This window comes from Melanotaenia boesemani, chromosome 9 (assembly GCF_017639745.1).
Source record: "Melanotaenia boesemani isolate fMelBoe1 chromosome 9, fMelBoe1.pri, whole genome shotgun sequence".
In the NCBI taxonomy this organism is placed as follows: domain Eukaryota; kingdom Metazoa; phylum Chordata; class Actinopteri; order Atheriniformes; family Melanotaeniidae; genus Melanotaenia; species Melanotaenia boesemani.
This window is the reverse complement of record NC_055690.1, coordinates 33837514-33849981: the sequence shown is the minus strand read 5'-3', so window position 1 is coordinate 33849981 and position 12468 is coordinate 33837514.

Here is a 12468-nt window from a genome sequence, read left to right as displayed (position 1 = left end):
TGTCTTCAGTCTGTTTCATGAGTCACACCTTTTTAAGTTAGCTAGATATTTATACAGCAAAAAGAGTTCTGTTTTATTTTTTTAAGTGTTCAAGTGTAATTAAAGATTAAGTGCTGTGATCCAAAAAGTATAGATAAGCCCATCCCTAGCCCCTAGAGATAAAATATTGATTTTCTGTATTTTATTTATTTATTTATTTTTTTCATGTAAAACCGTTTTATCGGGCTTTTTTAGGAGCAAACCTAAAAATATGAAATTTGTGATTTTATAGAGGAACTTAAACCTAAAGGAATGTTAGGCTGAACCATGACCAACTTTTTAAATTTGATGTAAGGCGACCCAGCCAGGAGGAAGAAGAGGAGGATGAGGAAGGCAGAATATGAGGCAGCTTTTTGGAAAAGTTGCTGCGATTGAGGTGAGTATTTGGGGACATGAGTGGAGGGAACTGAAATACTATAGTGAGTCAGATCCCACCGGATGGGAAAGAATTTGATTATTCTGATGTTCTCAGTTGTAAAATTCCTACAGCAGCTTGGAAAAGAGAGGTTTGATGGCTGGTGGTGTGTAAAACATCCTCTCCTAAGCAGGTCATAGAATGTCTCATCGCAGCTCAGCCGCCCTCATGTGAGGGTTCATCACCTGCCTCTTGCATAATGCATCCAGCGGCAACTTTGCCCTCCAAATGACTACAGCCCACACAAACAGATAACAGTTATCCTGCAGAGAGATGGAAGCTCATTCTGTCTCCTCTCTGATGTCTTGAATATCAATCTGCAAACACAAAGCAAGCGCTAGCTGAGGCTTCAACTTCTCTCTTGATAATGACATTTTCTCAGTGACCTGCAGACCTCTGTGTGGTTTTAGAAGCCAATTATGTGGAAGAAAAGTATAAATTCACATGGAGTCAGAGCGCAGACTGTGATGCCTGGTTACAGATTGAGGTCTTCCCCTTTAGTCACTCTTTCCAGCCCCTTCTATTCATCTGGCTCACTTTTATTTCTGTCTCACTCTCACCTCATTGCTCCCTGGGGCCAGATGAATAAAACTCTGTATAAGTTTACAGATGAAATGTCTGGGAGGCGGCTCAGCGAGGACGCATCAAGTGGAACTGCTCACATTAACCAGCTGAAGCTGAGACACATCAGGACCACCAGGCTGTTGTAAACATTCCAGCACCTTGTTGAATCGATGACACCAAGAATTAAGGCAGTTGTGAAGGAAAAAGGGTCCAACCCGGTGCTAGCAGGGACCTGATAAAGTGGCTTGTTTGTTTCTGTTGTTTGGAAACATGAAGTGGATGTTTTCACATCCTTTCCTGAAAACTGGGTTAAATCGGATAAATAGACTTTCTGGAAGTAAATGTCTTCTTTGAGTTTCTTTCTTTTGCAGGAGGAGTTCATATCAAAGGAAACACAGAAAGATCCTCCTTATTTAACTAATCTACCCAGGCCTGAATATTAAACTAAGAGTGAATTGTTAAAGTGGTTACAGCCAATTAAATGTCCCTGGCTCAGTGCTCACATGGCAGTTGTTTAAAAGTGTGAGAACTTGCGAGCCAGTCCTTTAAATACTATTAGCTTTTTCTAAATCAAGCCACATGTGATTTTTTTGGTAGTGCAGGACCAGCAGCTGTGTTGGTTTGAAAGATTAATGTGCATGTGTTGTTCAGGGTAGAAGTTGAAATCAAACTGCTTTCACAGTGACTAAACTGTATTAAACGGGGCTGCATCCACCTGCCCACCCACGGTTTCATAAACCCAGAGTTATGAAGCAAAGAGTTTTGCATTGCAGCTGCATGTTTCACCAACAACTTTGCTTACTTTGTCTGTATCCAGGGGATTAAATGTGCAGCCATCAGGGAAGCAGAACCTTGCTGGGGCTACATATGAAATATACTCTTTATAAACGTCGTCTGTACAAAAACATAAACCATGGTGATGCCACAGGAGGTTACAATTCTGTGTGTGTGTGTGCAGATAACTGCATAAAAAGCAGCAGCACCATTATAAATGTTCTCTTAAAAAGACAAGCTCCATAAGTTCTGCCATTTTCAGGAAATGAGTTGATATTATTTTATGGACTTCTACAGATGATCTATTGAAACAAAAAGCCAAATGCAAAAGCTTTGACTCATACTAAACTTTAACAGAGGAGTGCACATTTTACTATTAAAGGAGGTTGGAGATGAATATGTATTACATATGTGCATATGCACCAGTTGCATTCTGCAGATTATCTTACAGAGAAATTTATTCATTTTTCCGTGGATAGAAATGGTTTGCAGAAGATTGTATAAACCAGACACTTTCAGGTAAAATCCTCACACACCAACAATCAATTCTACAAAGGTGTTATACAAATATTTGTAAAGACGGCAGTAATAACAAGAAAAAAAGCTTAAAGAAGATTTTAACTTTTTACTGTTTTTACAGAGAGGTTTAGTTCAGACTTCTTATTTCCTGTATGTACTTCCTGGAAGCAGTGAGGCTAATATTTAAATTACGTGTAAACGTCCAGTCTCACAGGTTCTACTCTCATTTATAAGTCAGCTTAATTGCAATTTCAGACTTAAACAGACAATAACATTTATATTTATGCTCCTTGTGGCATCTTAACAGTAAGGAAGGAGGAATAATACGTGTACTTTCAGACAGTTATTTTCTTCTTTTGAAATGAAAAATTAGTGGGGAAAAAGTAATGGGCTTGTTTTCTTATTTGTATTTTGTTGCCTAAATGTTCCTTATGAAAGAGAAAATAATTCATTCTGTATTTGCCAAGATGATGAAATAAAGGAGATAAATTCCAGGTCATGTGACTTCTCAGATGAACAATCTGGACATAAATCATGATGTCATGTTTTGGTTTGTTTGTTTGTTTGTTTGTTTGTTTTCATTCTAGCACAAATCAGAAAACTTAAAACAGTTTAAGAAAAAAGAAGAAATTGTCTGAAAGTACGTGGACCAGAAACCTGCTTTTAAAAAACCTGTTTTTTATGAGTTGTTAGCCTTAGAATTTTGCTCTTGATCTAACTAAAAGGCATCAGTGTAGGCAAGGATAGCACTCAACCCCCTGCTGTCAGTTTAGTTTGAAATGGAAAAAATAAACAAGGCAGACAATCATTGGGAGCACCTGTAAGAAGACAAATTAAGAAACACCAAGGACAGCACCAGCAATAAGACTGGAAACACACAACTGTAGCTACTGGTACCAAACAACACAGTGGTTGACCAAACATGCGCAGTAATGAATGTGAGTGTGTTACACCCCTGAAAAGGGAATAATCCAGAACAGACACAAGACACACTGTTGCTGCTGCCATGTCCAGTGTTGTAATGTACGAGCAGGAGCAACGTTTCCCCTACACTAACTCAGGCATAATTACTCGAGACACGATCAACAAGTCAAACTCTCAAAACACAAACTTTCAGGAAAATACTTAAAGAAAATCAAAATTAGCTAAATAACATCCAAATAATGGCATTTTTAAACATGTTGTTGTTCTAATGCATCTTTTCATAGCCTTACAAGTTTAAGACCAGAGTAGTCGATCTTAGATCACTCAATCAGTAATTCACACTGTTTTATTCTAACAACTTTCTTTTATATCGGAATAAATTTAGTGTCTTTTTCTTCCATTTAGGCACTATTATGGTTTGAAGCAAATTACCTTTTTAACTAATAGTATTACAATATTATATCCATTTGCTTTATGTCTTAACATAAACCATTTTATAACCATTACAAGTGCAGAATAAAGAGAATGAGAAGTGGTCACCTGTGCCCCACAAGCCCAAAGAAACATCCAACCTCCTGGCTGAGGTCCTACTGGACACCCAGGAGGACCAGACTAGAGACCTGCACGGGACAGGATTTTAAATCCTGCTCACGCTCCATCCTGCTCCCACAGGACTCCCTTTCCCTGACTTCGCAAGGGATTCCCATGAGTTTCAACAGTCCTGAGTTTTTTAATGCAAATTTAATTTTTTTAATTACATTTGGAGGGAATGAAGTCAAATATTTAATTTTTTTTTAATGCAAAGATCTTCTCATTGCAATTCATGAAGGATTTTCGACAGCGCAGCACACTCAGTCCTGGTACACACAGAGATCATTTGGCTGCTTTTGTCCTGATTTTGCACCTTCCCGACCAAGGATGGTAAACACTCGAATATCTTGAGTCTTATGAGATTTTCCTAAAAGATCATCCTGTGGTCTAAGGTGTGTCATGAGCAAATTCGTTCCGATGATTGGCTCCAAAATGGGTCGTGGCTGAAAATCAGAAGTATCAAACATATTCAGTATTTCTGACCAAAACTCTTGATGTGTGTGAGGAAAGCCGACGACTCCTCAGCTGGGACTGTGTGGATTGTGACGTGGAACGGGATGTAGCCAATCAGAGAGCAAGCTGACTGGGGAGCAAGGAAGGATATAAAGGCAGTGTTCACGCTGTCTTCAGGCAGTTATTTTTTTCCAGTTCTGGCTTTTTCTGTTAACAATAGTCCCAAGACCACCATCATTTTTTTTTTTACTATAATAACGTTAAGACAAATAAAATACAGCCGCCAGGAGGTCACAATCATTCAGAAGCCGGGTTTCAAAATATCATAAATCATATTTCATATTAGTGGAATGTCTAATAGTTTTAAAATATTGTTTGACTTCATAATCAAAGGCAGAGAAGAGTGGTTTTGAATAGTATAACATTTGTGGAAATGCCATTTGGCTAAATATATAATAAGATTAATGATATAAAATTATTTTTGTTTCTCAGATGGATAATCAGTGAAGCCAAACAATATATGTTCAAAGCAAAGGGAATATTTCAATGTTTCAGTATAAATAGAAATCAAGTTACAAATGTCTTTTCACACTTTGGCGGAAAAGGGTCAAGACAATAAATGAACTCTGTCTTCAAGGTGTCCTTCACACAAAGAGCTTTTTATATCTACATCATTTTTGAATTGTTGTAGAAAAAAAAATGATGGTCAGAATCTGTGAATTATCTTAAAAGAGACTTCATTTACTTTATGATATATCATGGATCTAGCCATCAAGTTCCAAATCTTTTTCCAGTCAAGACTATTGATGAAGTAAGTAAGATATCATATAAAACTGATATGACTTCTTTTTTAAATAATGAGCGTATATGACAATTACTGTTGCGTGATGAAGAGAAACAAATTGGGCCAGTGGCAAGCTTGGTTGGATCAATAATAATGTTGACTTCTGTCCTGTTGTACCTTTAAATAACATTATTATTCCACCTGAAATTAACTGTGTTAAATTTATTAATAAGAAATAGAATACCATATTTTAGGATAAATTCTTAATACATCATTAATGATCCATCTGGGCCAAACAGCTGATGAACCAGGAGTATATTTTGAGTAAACCAGAAAGGGTAAAATAAGGATTTGTTTCTGTACCTTTGTGGGGGGAAATTGTGTTTGTAGATCAGTGACGTAGAGAGAAGCATCTGTTTATGAAAGTGAGATCTTTTTTAAGGGGATCTTGTTAACATTTTAGTTAGAAAGTTAAAGGAAATTCAGGCCTCCTATTTACAGAAGAAATAAAGTTTGGTATGAAGCCATGGCCACCATCATTCTCTCACCTTGTATATCCTCCACCATGTTGGGTGGTGTGTTTTCAGGTTGTTGCTACGTTTCTTCTTCTCTGTTTTTTTGTTGTTGTTGTTTTTATCTGGATGTTGCTATGTTTCTTCGTCTCTATTTTTTTGTTGTTGTTGTTGTTGTTTTTCTCTGGATGTTGCTATGTTTCTTCTTCTCTGTTTTTTTTGTTTTGTTTTTTTTTTCGTTTGTTTTGCTTTTTTAGGTTTTTTTGGGATGTTGCTATGTTTCTTCTTCTCTATTTTTTTGTTGTTGTTGTTGTTGTTGTTGTTTTTCTCTGGATGTTGCTATGTTTCTTCTTCTCTGTTTTTTTTTTTTGTTGTTGTTTTTATCTGGATGTTGCTATGTTTCTTTTTCTGTTTTTTTTTTGTTTTGTTTTGGTTTTTTGTTTGTTTGTTTGTTTCGGGATGTTGCTATGTTTCTTTTTCTGTTTTTTTTGTTTTGTTTTGGTTTGTTTGTTTGTTTGTTTGTTTGTTTGTTTGTTTGTTTCGCGATGTTGCTATGTTTCTTCTCGTTTTTTGTTTTTTGTGTTTTTTGTTTTTGTTTGTTTCGGGATGTTGCTATGTTTCTTCTTCTTTGTTTTTTTTTGTTGTTGTTGTTGTTGTTTTTCTCTGGATGTTGCTATGTTTCTTCTTCTCTGTTTTTTTTTTGTTGTTGTTGTTTTTATCTGGATGTTGCTATGTTTCTTCTTCTCTGTTTTTTTTTTGTTGTTGTTGTTTTTATCTGGATGTTGCTATGTTTCTTCTCGTTTTTTTGGTTTTTTTGTGTTTTTTGTTTTTGTTTGTTTCTGGATGTTGCTATGTTTCTTCTCTGTCTTTTTCCAGTTGTTGCTTGTTTCTTCTTCTTAGTTTTTGTTGGATCACGTTTGATCACATGAGATTTCTGGCTCAGCGGACTAGATTCTAAATCGGTTGCAGGACAGAACTGTTATGTGTGTGTTGTTCTGTGATGAGATGGTCAGAGCCACTACACACAGTACGATCAACACTGTTAAATGCCTGATTTTTTTTATTTTCATATGTGAGGTCTCGAACTGATAAAAAGTCATCAAATTAAAAAAATTCTTACGTGTGTACCAGGCCTACGTAAATGGGATTGACACAGTTGTGTAAAACAAACAACCAAACAAATAAAAACTCCCCAAACTTTAAAGGTTCAAAGGTAAGAAAGGACAGAGGCTGCTCACCATCCTTGAATTTGCAGCTTATTTGATTTGATTCACTCTGTAGTATAAAGAATTTTATAAAGGCTGGAGGGAGATTAAGAAGCTAAATTTACTTATCAAAACATGGTGGCTGAGAGGGACAAATCCAAGAGTTTTTTTTTCTCATTATTTCAAAGGAAAAATAGAGCAAGAGACTTCTTTATCGCAGTTTTAGAAAAGTACTGTAACACTGCTTATCACCATTTCAAAGACTGGCAGAAAAGAGGTAGAGGGATTGTGTGTCAGTATTTCTGCAGGAAGTTTTTTTTTTTTTCTTCACAGATACAGATAAAAAAAATAAAAAAAATAAAAAAGCTTTTCAATAGCTTTAAACGTGCGGAAGCAGAGTTATCTCTTTAAGAAAGAAAAAGACTTTTCAAATTGAAGTGGGAGACGAGTGTTAAGAGGCAGAGATGGGGAAAGAGAGAGATAAGGAGGCTTCATTTATAAATACTCCATTATTATCCTTATAAACGCAGCAGATAAAACAAAACTTGTGTAAAAAAAGAATATCAAAGGGAAACTGACAAACTGGGCATTCTAATCATATTTAATGATTATTTTGTCTTTGACGTACAAATCAAAGTGACAGCTATGCAAACAATCCGTTCCGTAGGTCACATTAAAAATTGCTGCTTCACTGTGATGACTCAGCAGCTGGATATCCGCTCACTTCACACTCAGTATCAGCCATGGTTTCCATGATTGGTTTAAAGTTAGAGGTTGTGTAGCGTCTTTAGGGGGTGGCCATTTATATCACCAGTGGTTATAAATCAGAACAAATAGTTTTCTGACTGAAAACAAAGCTCAAGGAGGAAAACAACTGTGGTGGACATCTACAAGAAGAAAATGAAGAGATTCTCCTTCAGGAATTACTCACCTCCGGGAATATCAGGGATATTGTCTCATTATGTATCACTTACGCACATCTGAAATTTTATTTATGAAGTCTGCAACACTTTCCTGGAAATGTTGATATAAAAAATAAATCTTCCTGATTTGATGTCTCTGAAGCACTGAAGACTTTGTGTTTTTCTCTATGGTGATACATGTGAAATAAGAAGAAAAATGTATCTCAGAGCAACCGTAGCCCTGCTTCCGTACCAACACTAACCCAGATCATTCTCATTAAATATGGCTGAGCACCAAACCATTGAATTAGATTGTTTTATAGTCTAAATGTATAAATCTTTTAATTATTTTTTCAGCTGCTGCTAAAGCTGCTTGGCTCTGAACGGTTTTAGGTCTGCAAATGGGACCATGATGAAAGATTTGCTGACCATCCAACACGAGCATCACTTAGCCTCGTTATCTGGGCTGCTGTGGCCCTCCTGAAGGAAAAAGTAATATCAAACCACTTCCAATGAAAAACTTGCTGCTGAAGCACTTTTTTCTCCCAGCGCCCCAGCCCATAACACTGCCTGTACCGACTCCTGGGTCTAAAGATGTGAGACTATTTCCTTTATTTTCAGAAATACTAATCTGATGGGAACTAATTTGAAAAGTTTTGCAGAGGGCAAACAAAGAGGATACAGAATCTAATTTGGACCACTGGCCTTTATTTCTCCCCAGACACAGAAGTGTTAAAACTTCTTCCTTTGCAGTAAAGAAAAAAAAGTTTTTGTTTTCAGTACAACCTCAGTTTTATTTTTGGCGTTATCATTGATTGCCCAAATGTTAGTGTTTCTCTCACCGTTTTCCTTAAAGTGAAGCATTTCAAATCTCAGCTGAAATAAATGAGTTTTGCGTGGATGGAAGTAGCTGTCAAACAATGCAGCAATTCCAAAGTATTTCTGTACCAGAAGGAAATATTTTACTTACTGTGCATTAAGAAGCACATATAAAATGATATGTGAAGTTTGGAAGGTAGTGACAGGCGGCTTTCATTATGGATGTATTTATTTCAAGTCAGAAATGTCAAACATTTGCTAGTTCCCTGTTTTTGATTCAGATCAGGAAGGCTGTCCCTCTCTGGGAAAGCTTGCTGTGTCCTGCTGACTCTTCTCTACCAGCTTTGTTCTCTTGGCCTTTTTATCTTCTGTTTTAAAAGGGAAGAGTGCACGCATCATTCTCTTGAGCTGAGAGGATGGTCTTATTTAATTCTGCTACTCATCTTCCCCCAAACAACTGAAAATGCATCAATAGGGGTCTCCTAAAGGAAGCTCAACGTTTCTATGGTTACATGCCCTGGATAAAAAGTGTCATGTTGTTAAAACTTGTTAATTGATAACCTTTATCGGGGATGTTAGATGCAGGACTTGTAAATATCCAGATGTTTTTACTCAAATTGACTCGAATTTTGAATATATGGTTAAAGATAATAAAAAAAAAAAGTCTCTTGACTCATGTTCCCTTGGAAACCAAAGATAGTATAGGAAAGGAGGTTGTTCGAGGATCTCATGAAGATGCATCTAATTTGGAACCCTGGAGGTCTTGCATGTCCAACTGGGATATGTTCTTGGGGAGACCCATGGCATGCTGGTGGGATTTTATCTTATAGTTTTACTTTTATTTTTTGCAGTCAGGAGCAACATGTGAAAGATTGAACAAAGACCCAGATGTTGATGCAGTGATTCACTTGTCATTCGATGCCAGTAACAGCCTGGCTTTGCCATATATGCTGGTAACGGACCCAAGCCAAAGAAAACTGTCATGAGTGAACATTCGTTTGATTCTTTTTTTCCATCAGAATAGCAGAACAACTTTCACTGAAACTCTTTCTTCACTGTTTGTGTTCTGTTCCCAGCACATAAAGGTGTATTTTTTAAAAAAAGAGTTATGTAAAACTGTGAGAGGTCTAGGTACAGGGCTGTGGGAACAATGAATATCATTATTTAACATTTGAGGATTTCAGCTGAAAGCATAATGCAGATTCCTACTGAGGCTGAGGTGTGAGAGGAGGAGATTAGCTTCTGTTAACAGGAAACTTCTCACAACATAAATGACAAAGGTCTGAATCAGACAGAGTTTTAGTTGTATTTGAAGAACTGTTGTCAGGATGCTGTTGTAGCCTAAATTATTATAAACATGAAAGCCAAATAGTCAGTGTCTAAGGATACAAGAATCTTAGGATACCAAGTTAGGTTTAACACCCTGGTCACTGATTTTTTAGGTATTTTCTACCTAATTTTGAGACATTTTGACAGACACAGAGTCTAGAGTTAGGCAATAAAAGCAGCAGAGGACAGGAGACAACCATTTCAGTCCAGTGAAGCTGCAAAGGCAGAGAGTGAAACATCACTGTGGATGCTCTCCAGCAACCAGCTAACTGGCTGTGCAGTGATTCATTTTTGCAACCACCACTAAAACCCAGTCAGAAAATCACTGTCATAAATAATGAAGTTTGTCATCAGCGTTGTCACATTCTCCTTCAATCCATTTATTTTCTGTCCTCGCTTCGTCCTTTTCAGGGCTGCATGGGGGCAGAGGCCTATCCAAGCTGTCATGGGGCGAGCGGCGGGTACGCCCCTGACAGGTCACCAATCCATCACCGGATCTCATTTGCTTTTTATGTCCTGCAAATGATATGAGCAGACTTTTGATTTGCTTTGATTTATTATCACATTTCTGTAACAGCTATGGTAAAATAACTGTTGCCTCTAAAGGAGATTAAAGGCCACTCCCTTTGTAATATTTTCTTTTCAGACGTCACCTTTTAGACACAGATTCCTCCTCAGGAGAAGAAAATAAGTTTAACCCATTGGCCTGGCGACCTGTCCAGGTGTACCTGCCTCTCACCTGTTAATTTCATCGGCATCGACTCCAGCTTCCTGCAGCCATGAACTGGACTAAGCGGTATAGCAAATGGATGGATGGATGGATGGATGGATGGATGGATGGATGGATGGATAGATAGATAGATAGATAGATAGATAGATAGATAGATAGACAGACAGACAGACAGACAGACAGACAGACAGACAGACAGATAGATAGATAGATAGATAGATAGATAGATAGATAGATAGATAGATAGATAGATTGTTACGACTGCCTGTCATTTCACTAACTGTCCTCTCATTTTGCATGGAAATGCCTGTGTGTCGTCACCCATCTGAGATTGGTCATGCTCTACACACCTTACTTCCTGCCTACTGAGGACTGGCTCCATACACCACACCTCTGCCTTCATCAAGCTGATTGGATAATTGCCAGGCCAATCATCATCCCTACAGCCACCTGATGAGGAAATAAAAGCCATCTGCAGCTGTGGAGTCATTGGCAACTGTTTGCACAGACAGTCTGCCCTTGGTCTGAGAGCTTTGGTTATGAACATGTGCTTTGGTTGGTGGTTTTGTGATTAGAGAAACTTAGTTTAGAGTAGATTTCCCACAGTGTTAAAACTGGGCTTTTGTGTTCTCCTTTTGTGGTATGGACTGATAGTCTTGTTTTTTTTTTTTTTTTTTTGTGATAAGTCTTAAAGCCCTTTTGGCTTCTCCCTTAGTTATATTTTGTTTAGTGGTATGTGTTGGGCTAGTTAGGATTGTAGTGGTTTATAATAATTCTTTTGGTTAAAATTTAGGTATTGGAGCTGCTTCACCTTTTCTTACTATATAGATTACTTGACCAGTTTATTTATTTTATTTTTTATCAGCTTTGTTTTTACTGGCTTGTTTTGAGTTAACTTTAAAAAATAGTTCTTATATTGATTTCTTGATTTAAGCAGCTTCACTAACCCCAGCACTTGATTCACCACCAGTTGTCTTTGGATTTATCCTCATTCCCACTTGTATCAATAAATTCTGCTATCTCCCGGTTTTACATCTGTCCACAATTCTCATTCTTTTGATATGTCCATCATACCCCTGTACAGGGTCGTAACATAGATAGATGGATAGATAGACTTTATTGCGGACTCGTGGTCCATAGTAAAATAAAAACAAAAAAACAGACAAATAATGTACAACATGGGCATAAAAATAGCAATAAAAAGATCCTCAATCTTTCAAAAGACAGTTATACCAGTGTCTCCACAAATCAGAGAAATGGCAGATGGCACTGTATTTAATATTTCTTGACAATAAAACCATAATTTTCTGATGCATTGAGCTGACACATAAATTTAAACATTAGATTCCTTAAAAGGGCTTGTAGTGTGTTCACTCTGTGAGTCACAAACAGTTCACTAGCACTAGCTTTTTTTGTAGGCTAGATTTTTTAAAGTTCACCCACAGATGAGCTGTGTATAGTGGGGTACAGTAAGCTCTAAACAAAGTTACTTTCACTTCAACAGAACAAGAGCCAAACCTACAGACAAAACATTGGCCTGTGCATACAACATTCTGCACTGCCGATACATGTCCTCATCGTCTGATAAAGAATCAGTCAGAATATGTCCAAGATATTTTACTGTATTAACAACAGTGAGAGTATTTCCAGACAATTTAAAATAAGGAAACACAAGAGCTCTGATGTCCTTTGTGCGACGTATCATGATGACACTTTTAGCAGAGTTGTATTTTACATCATTTTGTTCACCATATACAGAACACACATTAAGCAGTTCCTGAAGACCAGCTGAGCTAGGGCTAAAGACCACCAGGTCATCTGCATACATAGGAAAATGGCTCATACAAATTTAATCTACTACTTTACAGCATCATGTGCTGCATAGGATGGAATGAAGTGGTATTGACT